This window comes from Choloepus didactylus, chromosome 10, assembly GCF_015220235.1.
Source record: "Choloepus didactylus isolate mChoDid1 chromosome 10, mChoDid1.pri, whole genome shotgun sequence".
In the NCBI taxonomy this organism is placed as follows: Eukaryota; Metazoa; Chordata; class Mammalia; order Pilosa; family Megalonychidae; genus Choloepus; species Choloepus didactylus.
In genome coordinates this window covers 47736131-47749842 of record NC_051316.1, presented here as the reverse complement: position 1 = coordinate 47749842, position 13712 = coordinate 47736131, and the positions used below count along the sequence as shown (strand labels likewise).

The following is a 13712-nucleotide window of genomic DNA, read 5'->3' as shown; positions in this document are numbered from 1 at the left end:
GCCCCTGGTACCATCATACAGCTGTGCATTCATCACCACAATTAGTTTTTTTTCAATTTTTAGAACATTTTCATTACTCCAGAAAAGAAATACAGACCAAAAAAAAGGAAACTCAAATCCTCCTGTCCCCCTAACCACCCCCCTCCATTATAGACTCATAGTTTTGGTATAGTACATTTGTTACTGTTGATGAAAGAATGTTAAAATACTGTTAACTGTAGTATGTAGTTTGCAATAGGTATATTTTTTCCTTATATACCCCTCTATTATTAACTTCTAGTTATAGTATCATACATTTGTTCTAATTCATGAAAGAGGTTTCTAATATTTGAACAGTTAATCACAGACATTGCCTACCACAAGAGTCACTGTTTTATACATTCCCATCTTTTAACCTCCAATTTTCCTTCTGGTGACATACGTGACTCTGGGCTTCCCCTTTCCACCACATTCACGCATCATTCAGCATTGTTAGTTATTCCTACACATGCTACCGTCATCTCTGTCCATTTCCAAACATTTAAGTTCACCCTAGTTGAACATTCTGCTCATAATAAGCAACCTTGCCCCATTCTTTAGCCTCTTTCTGTATCCTGATAACTTACATTTCATGTCTATGAGTTTACATATTACAATTAGTTCATATCAGTGAGACCCTGCAATGTTTGTCCTTATGTGTCTGACTTATTTTAGTAAATATGGTGCCCTCAAGGTTTCTTCATCAGCCCATTTTTTTAAAGACAGTTTTGTTCACACACCATACATTCCGTCCTAAGTAAACAATCGAGGGTTCCCTATATAGTCACGTATTTATGTATTCATCACCATCACTACTATCTATATAAGGACATCTCCATTTCTTCCACAAAGAAGGAGGAGGAGTCAAAGAAGGTAAAGAGACAAAAGAAAAAGGAAAAAGAAAGAAAAGAAAAGAAAAAGCTACAGCTAGGAAACAACAAAAGGAAAGATAGCATTAAACTAAAGCTGAATAAAGAGACAACATCACCAATACCAAGAGTCCCATACCCCTCCCTTATGTCCCCCTCTTATATGCATTTAGCTTTGGTATATTGCCTTTGTTACATTAAAGGAAGCATAATAACAATGTTTCTGTTAATTATAGTCTCTAGTTTGCATTGATTGTATTTTTCCCCCAATACCTCCCTATTTTTAACACCTTGCAAGGTTGGACATTCATTTGTTCTCCCTCATGAGAAAACATATTTGTATATTTTATCACAATTGTTGAGCCCTCTAGGTTTCACTGAATTATACAGTCCTTGTCTTTATCTTTCCTCTTGCCTTCTGGTGTCCCACATGCTCCTAACCTTCCTCTTTCAACCGTACTCACAATCATCTTTGTTTAGTCTACTTACCTGGCTGTGCTACCATCACCCAAAATTGTGTTCCAAACCTCTCACTCCTCTTTTCCTATCTATCTGTAGTGCTCCCTTTAGTATTTCCTGTAGTGCAGGTATCTTGTTCACAAACTCTGTCATTGTCTTTTTGTCAGAAAATATTTTAAACTGTCCCTCATATTTGAAGGACAGTTTTGCCAGATATAAGATTCTTGGTTGGTGGTTTTTCTCTTTCGGTATCTTAAATAAATCACCCCACTTCCTTCTTGCCTCTGTGGTTTCTACTGAGAAATCCACATATAGTCTTATCAAGCTTCCTTTGTGTGTGATGGATCGCTTTTCTCTTGCTGCTTTCAGGATTCTCTCTTTGTCTTTGATGTTTGATAATCTGATTAGTAAGTATCTTGGCGTAGGCCTATTCATATCTATTCTGTTTGGGGTATGCTGTGCTTCTTGGATCTGTAATTTTATGTCTTTCATAAGAGATGGGAAATTTTCGTTGACTATTTCCTCTGTTATTGCTTCTGCCCCTTTTCCCTTCTCCTCTCCTTCTGGAACATCCATGACACATACATTCATGCTCTTTGTGTTGTCATTCAACTCCCTGAACTGTTGCTCATATTTTTCCATTCTTTTCCCTATCTGTTCTTTTGTGTGTAGGATTTCAGGTGTCTTGTTCTCCAGTTCCTGAGTGTTTTCTTCTGCCTCTTGAGATCTGCTGTTGTATGTCTCCATTGTGTCTTTCATCTCTTGTGTTGTGCTTTTCATTTCCATAGATTCTGCCAGTTGTTTTTTCGAACTTTTGATTTCTACCTTATGTACGCCCAGTGTTATCATTATACACTTCATCTCTTTTGCCATATTTTCCCTAAACTTTTTGAATTGATTTAGCATTAGTTATTTCAATTCCTGTATCTCAGTTGAAGTATAAGTTTATTCCTTTGACTGGGCCATAACTTTGATTTTCTTAGCGTAGGTTGTAGTTTTCTGTTGTCTAGTCATCTGGTTTCCTTGGTTACCCCAATCAGGTTTTCCCAGACCAGAATGGGCTCAGATCCCAGAAGGGGGCAATATTCAATATCAGGTTTCTTTGAGGGTGTGTCTTAGAAGACAGGTGGTGTCTCCAATCAGGTGGCGTCTGTCAGCCTGTTGCTCCTGACTAGTGTAAGGAGGTGTGGCCCACTTAGTTACTGATTTGGCTGTTTTCCCCTAGGCTCTGGGATCTGGTTCTGAATGGAAGGCCAGTAGTAGATCTGGGCACTGCCTCCTTCCTCTTAAGGAAGATATACCCCCTAGGGAGTTTACATCTTCATTTAAATAAGTTCTTTGTCTCTCTGACTCTGCTATCTCCACCCTTTTCTGGGTCAGAGCACTGTGAAATGAAAATGGCTGAGGCTTTCTCCACTGAGCCACTCAGGTTGAGAGAGAGAAAAAGGGACAGAAAGCCCCCTTTCTTGGCCAGTCAACGACCCCCAGTTTCACCCTTAAGCCAGAAATAGTACCCTGTCCTCTGGGCTCCACCTCCCGGAACAGAGAAATCCCCTGGCTCTTCAAGGTCAGTCGTCACTAAAAGCCTGTGTCTGCTTGTTGGGGATTTGTAGCTTGCATTGAGCAGTCCACATTTGTTAATTAAAACCCCAGTTGGAGCTGTACTGAGGTATATTCACTTGTCAGAGAGTGCTGCTCTCTATCACAGCGAGGCTTTGCAGTTTGGGCTGCGGTAGGGGGAGGGGGTTCCCAGCTTGTGCCTGCAGTTTCTACTCACAGATTCCACTCTGCGATCTCAGGCATTCCTCCCAATCCAGGTTGGCGCACGATGTGTGGACAGTCACGATTGTCCTCCAGCAGTTATTCCAGATCATTTACTACTTGTTCCTGGTTGTTTATTAGTTGCTCCAGGGGGACTACTAACTTCCACTCCTGTCTATGCTGCCATCTTCTTCTGTCCTCTCCCAATCATTTCTGAAGCTAGCATTACCCTGACATTGGTAGGGGAAATACCGTGATTGCAAAGGTGATTCTCTCAGGGCAAGCCTTGATTTTATTCCGGATGTGCTGACCCCTGTGATTTCCCACAAATGTGGGAAACTCAGCTTTACTGACTGCAGCACTGATTCTCATGCCCTGTGGTTGTGTTCAGCCAAACAGAGCCACCAGCAAGAGATAATGGGAATTTCACATGATTATTCTATCTTCAATCTCTCAATCATTCCCCTCATCTGCTCGCAATAACAGTGCCCCAGGGCCAGCCTGGTTTAGTTTCAATGTGTTGAAGAGCCAGTAAGAATTAACTAAAAAATAGTAACAATAAAAATAAAATTGCCTTTTTCCCATTCCTGTCCTTTGCGGCTCATTTGTCATTTAGCTTTATTTCTATAGCCCCCATACTGTCCTTTTGAGTCTTTTCTCCTCCTTTATTAGATTCTGTCCAGGATCATGTATTGCATTTAATTGTCATTGTCTCTTTAGTTCTTTCTTTTTTGTTTGTTTTTAACTGTGGCAACATAGATACAGCATAAACTTCCCATCTCAATCACTTCCAAACATACGGAATTAATCACATTCACAATATTGTGGTACCCTCACTACCCTTTTTTACTAAAACTTACCCTTCTCCGCAAACAGAAACCCCACACCCATTTTGTATTAGCACCTCATTCTCCTTGGTCTCTGTCCCTGGAAGCCTGTACTGTCCCTATGAGCATGCATATTCTCCATTATTTTCTTTGTAGTTACCATGGAGTGTAAATTTAAGATCCTAAATCTATAACAATCTTGTTTTCTTTGATAATGACATAACTTCAATAGTATACACAAACTATATCCCTATACTTCTCCGTATATATTATGTATTTATATATTATGAGTCCAAAACCACTGATTTATCATTATAGTTTATACAGTTGCCTTTTAGAGCCTATAGGAAGTAAAAAGTGGAGTTACAAACTAAAAAATACACTAGTACTGGCATTTATATTTACCCATGTCATTACTCTAACTAGAGATCTTTATTTCTTCATGCAGCTTTGATCTATTGTCTGTTGTCCTTTCCTTTCAACTGAAAGAAGTCTGTTTAGCATCTCTTGTAAGGCCAGTCTAGTGGTGACAAACTCCCTCAACTTTTGTTTATCTGGAAATATCTAAAAGTACTGACAGCAAAAAATTGTCAACCAAGAATTCTGCATCTGGGAAAACTGTCCTCCAAAAATGAGGGAAAGATTAAGATGTTTCATCCCCTTGCCTTCTTGACTCCATATTTTCCAATGAGAAAGAGACAGATCTTTCTGAGGCTCTCTTGTATGTGACATGCTGCTTTTCTCTTCTGGCTTTCAGAATTCTCTCTTTAACTTTGGCATTTGACAGTCTGGTTATAAAATGTTGCAGCACGGGTATATTTGGATTTCTCCTGGTTGTAGTTTGTTGAGCATCTTAGATGTGTATATTCATGTATTTTGATAAGTTTGGGAAGTTTTCAGTCGTTATTGCTTTGAACATTCTCTCTGCCCCTTTCTCTCTCTCTTCTCCTTCTGGGACTCCCATAGTGTGGATATTGGTACATTTGATGGTGTCCCACAGGTTCCTCAGGCTCTGCTGACTTTTCTTCATAGTTTCCTCTTTCTCTCCCTAGACTGGATGATTTCAGTTGTCTTACCTTCAAGTTCACTGATCATTTCTTCTGCTAGCTCCAAACTGCTCTTTCTGTTACTGTGGTCTTTAGCTCTGCTTGGTTCCCTTTCATACTTTTTTTTTTAAATCATATTTTTTATTGTAGAATGTAACATATAGAAGTAATAACTTTCCAAATGCAATTTAACAAGTAGTTAGCAGATTTCAAAGAATTTTATGGGTTACATTTCTACAATTTCAGTTATTTCCTTATTGTGAAATATAACATATATTAAAAAATGTAATGTCTTTCAAGTATGATTTAACAAGTTGTTATTTATGAAATTTCCAAAAATGTTATGAGTTAACAGTACCATAGTTTCAATTATTTCCTTATTGAAATATAACATTTATACAAAAAGGTGATAACTTTCAAATTACAATTTAACAAGTAGCTATAGAACAAATTTCAAAGGATGCTATGGGTTACAGTTCCACCATTTCAGTTCTTTCCTTCTAGCTATTCTAATACCCTAGCAACTAAGAAGAAAATTGTACAGAGATTCAATATTCATAATCCTTTGTTAAATTCCATCTTGTCTGTTGCTACCCTTTCCTCTAGTTTAATCACTTTCCTGATCTTCAGGAATGTCTGGGCAGTGACCACCCTAACTTGTTCATGTTGAAAAGGGGTATCGACATTATGGGAAAAGGGGACACATCTTGTTGCTGTTTCTGAAGAGGATATTGCCTCTGGGTTTTGGGACTTAGCTGGCATAGGAGGACTCCGGAGGATTTAAGTTTCTGAAGAATAAACTTAGTGAGTGAAACTTCTACAGAGTCTCTCATAAGGATCTGGGTATTCTTTAGGGTTTTCGGGACTACCTTTTGACCTGGGCTTATCATACTGTGGTCATTTGGCATATGTAGCTGAAGCTCGCTGTATTAGTTGGGGTTCTCTAGGGAAACAGAATCAATGAGAGGTGTCTATGACTATAAAATTTATAAAAGTGACTCATGCAACTGTGGGTATGCATGAGTCCAAATTCTGTAGAGCAGTCAGCAAACTGTCAACTCCAAGGAAGATGTCCAGTGAACTCCTCAGGAAATGAACCGGCAACTTCGACGAACTCCTCAGGAAATGAACTGGGATCTTCAACGAATGTGTTCGATGATGAACTCAGGAAACGAACCAGCAACTTCGACGAACTCCTCAGGAAACGCTTCACTGGGCAGCCGAAGAAGTGAATGCCCTCTATCTGTCTCACTTAGAAGTCTTCAACTGATTAATTGGATTAAATCCAGCCAATTGCATTCTCTCATTGTGGAAGACACGCCCTTTGGTGAGTCATCAGTCACAGCTGCAGTCAATTGACTGATGATTTAATAAACCAGCCTGTTGGTTTATTAACCAGCCACAAACATCCTCACAGAAATTGTTGGGCCAGTGTTTGCTTGACCAGACATCTGGGTACTAGCACCTGGCCAAGTTGACACATGAACCTAACCATCACACTTGCATAGGAGTGACCTCCAGGACAGCCTCTTGACTGTTTGTATTCTTAGCCACTGAAAACTTATTTTTTTGCCTTTCTTTTCCCCTTTTTGGTCAAAAAGGCATTCTCAACCACTCGATGCCAGGGTCTGGCGTGTCCTATATCACCAGGGAGACTCATTCCTCTAGGGAGTCCTGTCCCACATCAGGGGCAGGGGGATGAATTTATTTGCAGAGTGAGGCTTAGAGAGAGAAAGTCCATATTTGAGCAAGAAAACAGGTTCTCTGGAGGTGACTCCTGGGCATAATTATAGGTGGGCTTAGCCTCCCCTTTACAACCGTAAGTTTCACCAGAGAAAGCCTCAAGATTGAGGGTTTGACTTATAAAGTAGGGGGTTCCTAAGTTCACACAGCATATGTTATATCCACGATAATCCATCCATATCTCACCTTATCATCATTTAGTTGTACAATCCTCATCTCTCTCCAATTTAAACAATTCTTGTGACCAAAACACCTCGTAGCTCTTTTCAGCCCTTAATTGTTTGACCCTAGTATTTGTGTGGTACTAGTATGGTATTCGTATTAATTATAGTCTCTAGTATGCAATAGGTAGATTTTTTTCTGTATACTATTCTGTTGTCAACTCTCTGTATAGTGTCATACCTTAGAAGTACATCATGCAAGTACCTATCTATATTTGTGGTGCTCATCTCTGGAATACATGCCTTTAAACAACCCCTTTCCATCCTGTTTGCCTTCATTACAGCTCTGATATTTATAATCCCATTAATACACAATCATCACCCCTATCCATTCTCATACCTTTGAATTCACCATCATTAACATATCTGAACACCTTAGATTATCATTCCCCCTCAGTATCTTCTGTCTATCACTATTCTACATTCCCCAATATTCTACATTAGAAGACACTGATTTTGCATTGTTCAGTGAGTTCATAGAAGTGGTAACATACGGTATTTCTCCATTTGTGTTTGACTTATTTCACTCAGCATTATTGCTTCAGGGTTCATCCATGTTGCCATATGTTTCAGGGCCTTGTTCCTTCTTGCTACTGCATAGTAATCCATCGTATGACTATACCACATTTTGTTTATCCACTCTCTATTGAAGGACACTTGGATTGTTTCCATCTCTTGGCAATTGTGAACAATGCCGCTATGAACATTGGTGTGCAAATGTCTGTTCGTGTCACTGTTTTCAGATCTTCTGGGTATATACTGATAAGTGGAATTGCCGGAGCATAGGGTAATTCAATATCTAGTTTTCTGAGAAACTGCCAAACTGTCTTCCATAGTGTCTGTACCATTATACATTCCCACCAGCAATGAATAAGAGTTCCAATTTCTCCGCATCCTCTCCAGCATTTATTATTTCCTGTTTGTTTAATGGCAGCCATTTTTATTGGTATGAGATGGTGTCTCATTGTGGTTTTGATTTGCATTTCTCTAATAGCTACTGAAGATGAACCTTTTTTTCGTATGTTTTTTTTAGCCCATTTGTATTTCCTCTTTGGGAAAATAGCTTTTCATATCTTTTGCCCATTTTATAATTGAGCTGTTTGTAGTGTTGTCATTGAGTTGTAGGATTTTGTTATGTATACAGGATATCAGTCTCTTACCAGATATATGGTTTTCAAATATTTTCTCCCAGTGCGTTGGCTGCCTCTTCACCTTTCTGACAGAGTTTTTTGAGGTGCAGAAGCTTTTGATTTTGAGGAGTTCCTATTTATCTGTTTTTTCTTTTGTTGCTTGTGCTTTGGGTGTAAGGTCTAAGAATCGACCTCCTAATACTAGTCTTGAAGATGTTTCTCTGTATTATCTTCTAAGAATTTTATTGTGCTGTCTCTTATATTGAGGTCTTTGATCCACTTGGAGTTAACTTTTGTATAGGGTGTGAGGTAAGGGCCCTCTTTCGTTCTTTTGTTTGTGGCTGTCCAGTTCTTCCAGCCCCATTTGGTGAAGAGACTATTCTGTCCCTGTTCAGCGGGTTTGGGGGCCTTATCAAAAATCAGTTGACCATGTATCTGGGGGCCTATTTCTGAACTCTCAGTCTGATTCCGTTGATCAATATGTGTATCTGTGTGCCAATACCATGCTGTTTTGACCCCTGTGACTTTATAATAGGCCCCTTTCATACTATTAATCTCTCTATTGATATTCTGTTTGTGTTCATCTTCCATTCTTCTGTTTCCTTTAATTCTGTGTCCGTGTTTTCCTTTAGCTCTTCTATTTAGCATCATTTTTTAAATGTCTTTGTCTGGAATGTCCCAAGTCTGACATCCTCCTTGGTTGTTTCTAATTCTTTAATCTTCTCCTTTACCTGGGATGGTGCTTCCTGTTTATTTGTATGTTTGTTACCTTTTATTGAAACCTGGGTGTTTTAATATTTTAATGAGTTATCACTGGAATTTAGGCTCTGGGGCATTTGTTCCTTAAACTATCCACCTAGTGTTATGACAGAGATTTCCTTAAATGCCCCAACAAAGAAAAAAAAAAGAAAAGAAAAGAAAAGAAATCCTTTCCCAATCTTTGCCAATTGACCTGGGCAGTGCTCTCCTTCAGGGCTTATCTATACATTTAGTTTGGAGAATAGCTTCAGGCCAAAACGAAGGGTCTGCCCTGATCGTTTATGTGCATGCATCTTGTCTTGAGCATGTGTGAGTGGCCCTGGGAATTCCCCTGTTTACACATTCCAAATGCCCCTTCTTACTTACCTAGGACTTTCTCATAGTCCTAGGCACTACACTGTATGTCCTACAGCCAGCAATCCCTTGCCCCAGACGGCACGACCTGATGGCTCTCTCATGGTGTTCTGTAGGTGAGCTCTGTGAACTGCCTTCTACATGCAGGACAAGTTCTGGCGCAGTGAGTCCCTTAGGCCTCCATCATACAGATTGGGCCAGAGATATATGCTCCCAGTCCATAGATGAAGATTACTTTGCTCCCTTCAGAACCGGGGCCAGGGATCCACAATGGGAGAGTGGCTGGCTCCACCCCAAGCCACTGTGGGGTTAGAGAGGGGCCACCCAGGGCAACACGAGATACTACTGCTTTTAAGTAGCCTTTTCTTGATTCAGCACTCACCCTGTTGCTACAGCCTTTTAATTGTCTTCTGGAGCTTTGAGAAAGATGTTTTTGTCAGTTTTTCCTGATTGTTCAAAACTTCTATGGGGGATGGAGCCCTGAAGCATCTCCACTCCATTATCTTGATTGGGGCAGGCTCTTTGCTGGGCGTTAGTGTCTTCCCAGTGTCACAGTTGTGGCCACCATAGTGGAGAAACACTCCAACTACCAGCTGATAATAAAACTTAATCCTATTCTAAAAGATGCTTGTGTCTGACCCATGACTGTGGTTTATCCTGGCAGCTTTGGGGAGAAGGTCCTGGTTTTCTTTTCATAACTGGCAGGTTGAGTAAAGAAGAATGGCTTGAAATCCATTCTCTGTGCTTCCTCATAATAGAAACCAGTTGAAATAGGAGGAAAACTCCCTGAACTTTGGGAGTGGGGTAGGGTGGATCTGCCCCCACTCGTCAGTGGCCTCCCATTTTGCCTGGAGTAAACACCCAGATCCTGAGGTGGTCTCTGAGGCTCTGCACAGTCTGGGTCCTGCCTGTGGCTGCAGCCTCTTTACCACCATGACCCTTGCCCCCTTCCACTTCTTGTGTGCCTTCCGGCCATGCTGAGCACCTTCCAGTCCCTTGACCTGCCATGCACCTCATGTGTTGTTCCTCATACTTGCTGCTCCTGCTTCAGGCCACAGCTCTAGGGTTACCTTGGAAGGAGGCCTTCACTGCTTATCCCCAGGCTGTGACAGGTCCAGCAACCTGCACCCAGAAAGTGGCCAGTATTGTGATTCCTTGATTCATTCTGACTCCTTTACTAAGCCTTAAGCCGCAGGAGGGTAAAATCCACGTTGATGAGCTTTTTTTCCCGTTGCATTCCCAGCATTCAGCCTGGTGCTGGCACATATACAGTTTTGTTGAATACATAAAGAAATGAATGCTAGTACATTGATGCTTTTTAAAAAATCCTTTTTTTTTTTTTTTTTTTTTTTTTTTGGTTTGGTAAATTCTCATTAAACAAAGGAAAATTTATAAAGGTCATGAATAAGCCACCTCAAGTGCTGATGGCTTTTTTTCACTACTACCTAATCCCACAGCTGTCATCATCAGCATTTCTATGTGGTAGTTGCAGTTGTCATCCCCAAGAAGACTGGTCATCATATCACATATTTCTGAAAGCATGTCCAAGATACTGGTACACTTGTTTGCTCTGGGGAGGTGAACTGGATATGGATAGCTGGGGTGAGACGGGAAGGACACTTTTCATCATGTACCTTTTATATCTTAATTTCTAACCAGTGTGTGGATTGTTTATAAAATTGTCAAAGTAAATGGGGGGAGGTATCAAAAGGAATGTAAAGGATGGAAATGACTGTTATTTAGAGAAAAGAAGAGAGAGGTGCAGTTGAAGGGAGGTTGTCTTGAGATGTGCCACTAGGGTCTGACTTTTCTCTGGACTATTACAGGACTTCCACCTCAAAGGGCTTCCACACTGTATAAAAGAGATTTGCCTCTTCTCCCCCAGCACAGAATATGCTCATTTAATCTAAATATAAAGGCTAATCATAGCAATCTAATTAGTTAAGAGAAAAGTATTGTTGAGGAAGGAGTTAATTGGAAGCTAAAGTATTATCTCTGTTCTAGAGTATCTTCAGTATAAGAAACAAGAATACAGCACCCTACAGAAACTAGTTAATAGAAATGGACCTAACCTAAGTTTGCATTTAATCTTTGCATCTGGCCTTTTTAGTTACTCTGTCACAATTGTGTTGCCAGTAAAACAGAAGTGCCAGCTCTTTATGGCCAAGTCATTGCCCTGTAAGAAACACATTCTCTGTTGAAATCCTGTACATGCATAGACAGAAATAGTTGTACAATCAAAGCAAGTTTCATGTTTCATTATTAACCATACTACATGAGATGTACTTGATTATTTTCTGATCTGTACCCTCTTCTTCCCAGCCTCCACCAAGCTCTGGTCATAAGCCACCAAATTGAATTTGTTCCCTGCTAATGGGTTGAGACCTGCAGTTTGGAAAACATGAATCTAATCTACCATCCACTCCAGTGTTGCCTATACAGAAGCTCAGATCAGAGATGTAAGTTTACTGGGGAGCCAACAATGACTGCAGAAGCCCCCAAACCATCCCCTTTGCCCCCTGAAGTCCTAACTCCTGTTGAGAATGTGAAACTTCAAGAGCAGGCATTTGATAGAGTTTAGAGTTGGGGAGAAATGACTCAGAAGGCTGCCTTGTCTGTAATGTAGGAGAGATAAGCTACAGTAATGAAACATGGACTTTCAACTGGGAGATGTCAATATTTTTCATATAATGCTCACCTTGAAAGTCATACCAATTTATTTTATCTAGAACCTGAATCCTGTAAGGAAAAACAAAAACAAAAAACACCCAACTTAAAAATACGTCAAGAACAATTTGACAGCATATTTTTTTTCTACCTGAAATTCATTGAGACATCAGGCCTGTCCATTTTAATTGGCCATTCCAGCACAAAATGAAAGGGACTCAAAACAAGAAACTCTTGGCTACCCAGGACCTTTGGACAAGCTGTTCTATTTCAAGAATACATTTTCTCATTGTTTGCTCCTTTAAGTACCTACATTTATCATAGCTAATTTTTGTACAGAAATTGTCCCTAAAGTTGTCACATCCTTTAAAAGATTCTTTAAAAGATTACACAGCACAAAGTACACTTTGTCTTTGATGATATGAGGTTGTCATTTTGATGATTGTAGTCGGCTATAATAAAGTGATAGCTTTAGGATCTATTCAAGGATGTAAAACTCTTTGCCCCTGTACCAAATGGCCCCACTTTGATGTTTTGAAAATCTTGTCTTCTTTTTATTGATTTATTTTTGGCTCTATGTCCCTGGTTTTCAGCAGTGATACCCCCTTCCTCATAATTGTTTGCCTTTGCAAATCTCTGGTGATTGTGGGAACCAGATGACTCCCATATTGGTAGAATTGTGTTTTCCAAGTAGACCTGTATTAGCCATTAAAATTGAAATTAAAAAAAAGAAAAAAGAAAAAAAAAGCAGCTTGTGAGGGAGGGGCTCTAATTATCTTTGCAAAACAAGCAGGCTTTAGTTCTTTTTCTTTCATTTCATTCTTTGGCCAAGGAAGAGCATGCTTCCCTTATATCCTGTTTTGGTCTGTTCAGATAAATAAGGTGTTACCTTTACACTAAGATACACCATGTTTTCTATTTTATTTCTTTTAATAAAATATTTAGGATGTGTTTTCCACTTTATGATCTGCAGCATGCTTTCATAGTCTTTTTTCATTTAAGTTAAACAAGTGTTGATTTATGGATGTTTTGGTGATAGTTTCCTTTTCAACATTTTCTACCTTTAGAGGGTACAGATTGCCAAAGGTATTTCTCTGAATTTGGTGAAATTCCATAGAAAATTTCCCCAATTTTTCCTGAGTTCCATCTTCCATTGGAAAACAAACTCTAATGCCCACAATGAAACAAGTAAGGTGAATAATGAAAACTTAAACTCATTTTTAAGGCGTGATATAAGCCAGATGCTTCTTGGGCTTATGAATTTATAATATGGAAGAGAAAAAAAAGCAGTGGCATCATTTGCTTTGGCAAGTTATGTTTAAGTAATGCCCTTTTATTGTTTTTCCCAAGACATATATTTTAGACTAAGCAGTAAAGATTTATGAAAAATGAAACAAGTGGGAAATCAGAAAGTCCCTCATGCTAAGGGTTAACAGAGAAATATGGCTTTTGTTTAAGTTTGTTTATAGCAAACAAAATGGAAATTCAACTTTTAAGATTTGTGTACTGTTGGGCGCCATTATTTAGCTTTGCATTTTCCAGAAACTCCCTCCCCTATGTGGCAATTTATGATATAAACATGATACATCATTTCATTTTGCACAAACTTTATATAAGGAATAGTCACCTTCTACATCTGTCAGAAGACCTCTTGAATCACTTTAGAGGTGAACGTTAAGGATCTTGCATGTGTCCCTATCTGCTTTAGATGACACCAGCAGCACGCCCTGGCATTACATTTTCGTCTCTTTCTTCATTTGTCTGTCCCTCCTGGAACATAAAGCCCCACAGTGCAGAGACTAGGTTTGTTTCATTTCTGTACCCCCAGCACCTAGATGAGTGCCTGGCCCAAACATGG

At 39.6% G+C, this 13712-nt stretch overlaps 1 protein-coding gene across 4 annotated transcripts in view; it reads left to right on the top strand.

The window, feature by feature from the left end:
• Positions 1 to 13712, top strand: part of PIP5K1B (phosphatidylinositol-4-phosphate 5-kinase type 1 beta) — a 343315-nt gene that overhangs the window by 9608 nt on the left and 319995 nt on the right. Inside the window, exon 1 of one of the 4 annotated variants that reach the window (XM_037851228.1) lies at positions 11521 to 11646. The exons of the other annotated variants lie outside the window; for them this stretch is intronic. The gene's annotated coding sequence lies outside the window, so the exon portion shown is untranslated. Of the gene's footprint in view, positions 1 to 11520; positions 11647 to 13712 lie in introns of those variants that run through there. 4 annotated transcript variants of the gene reach the window in all.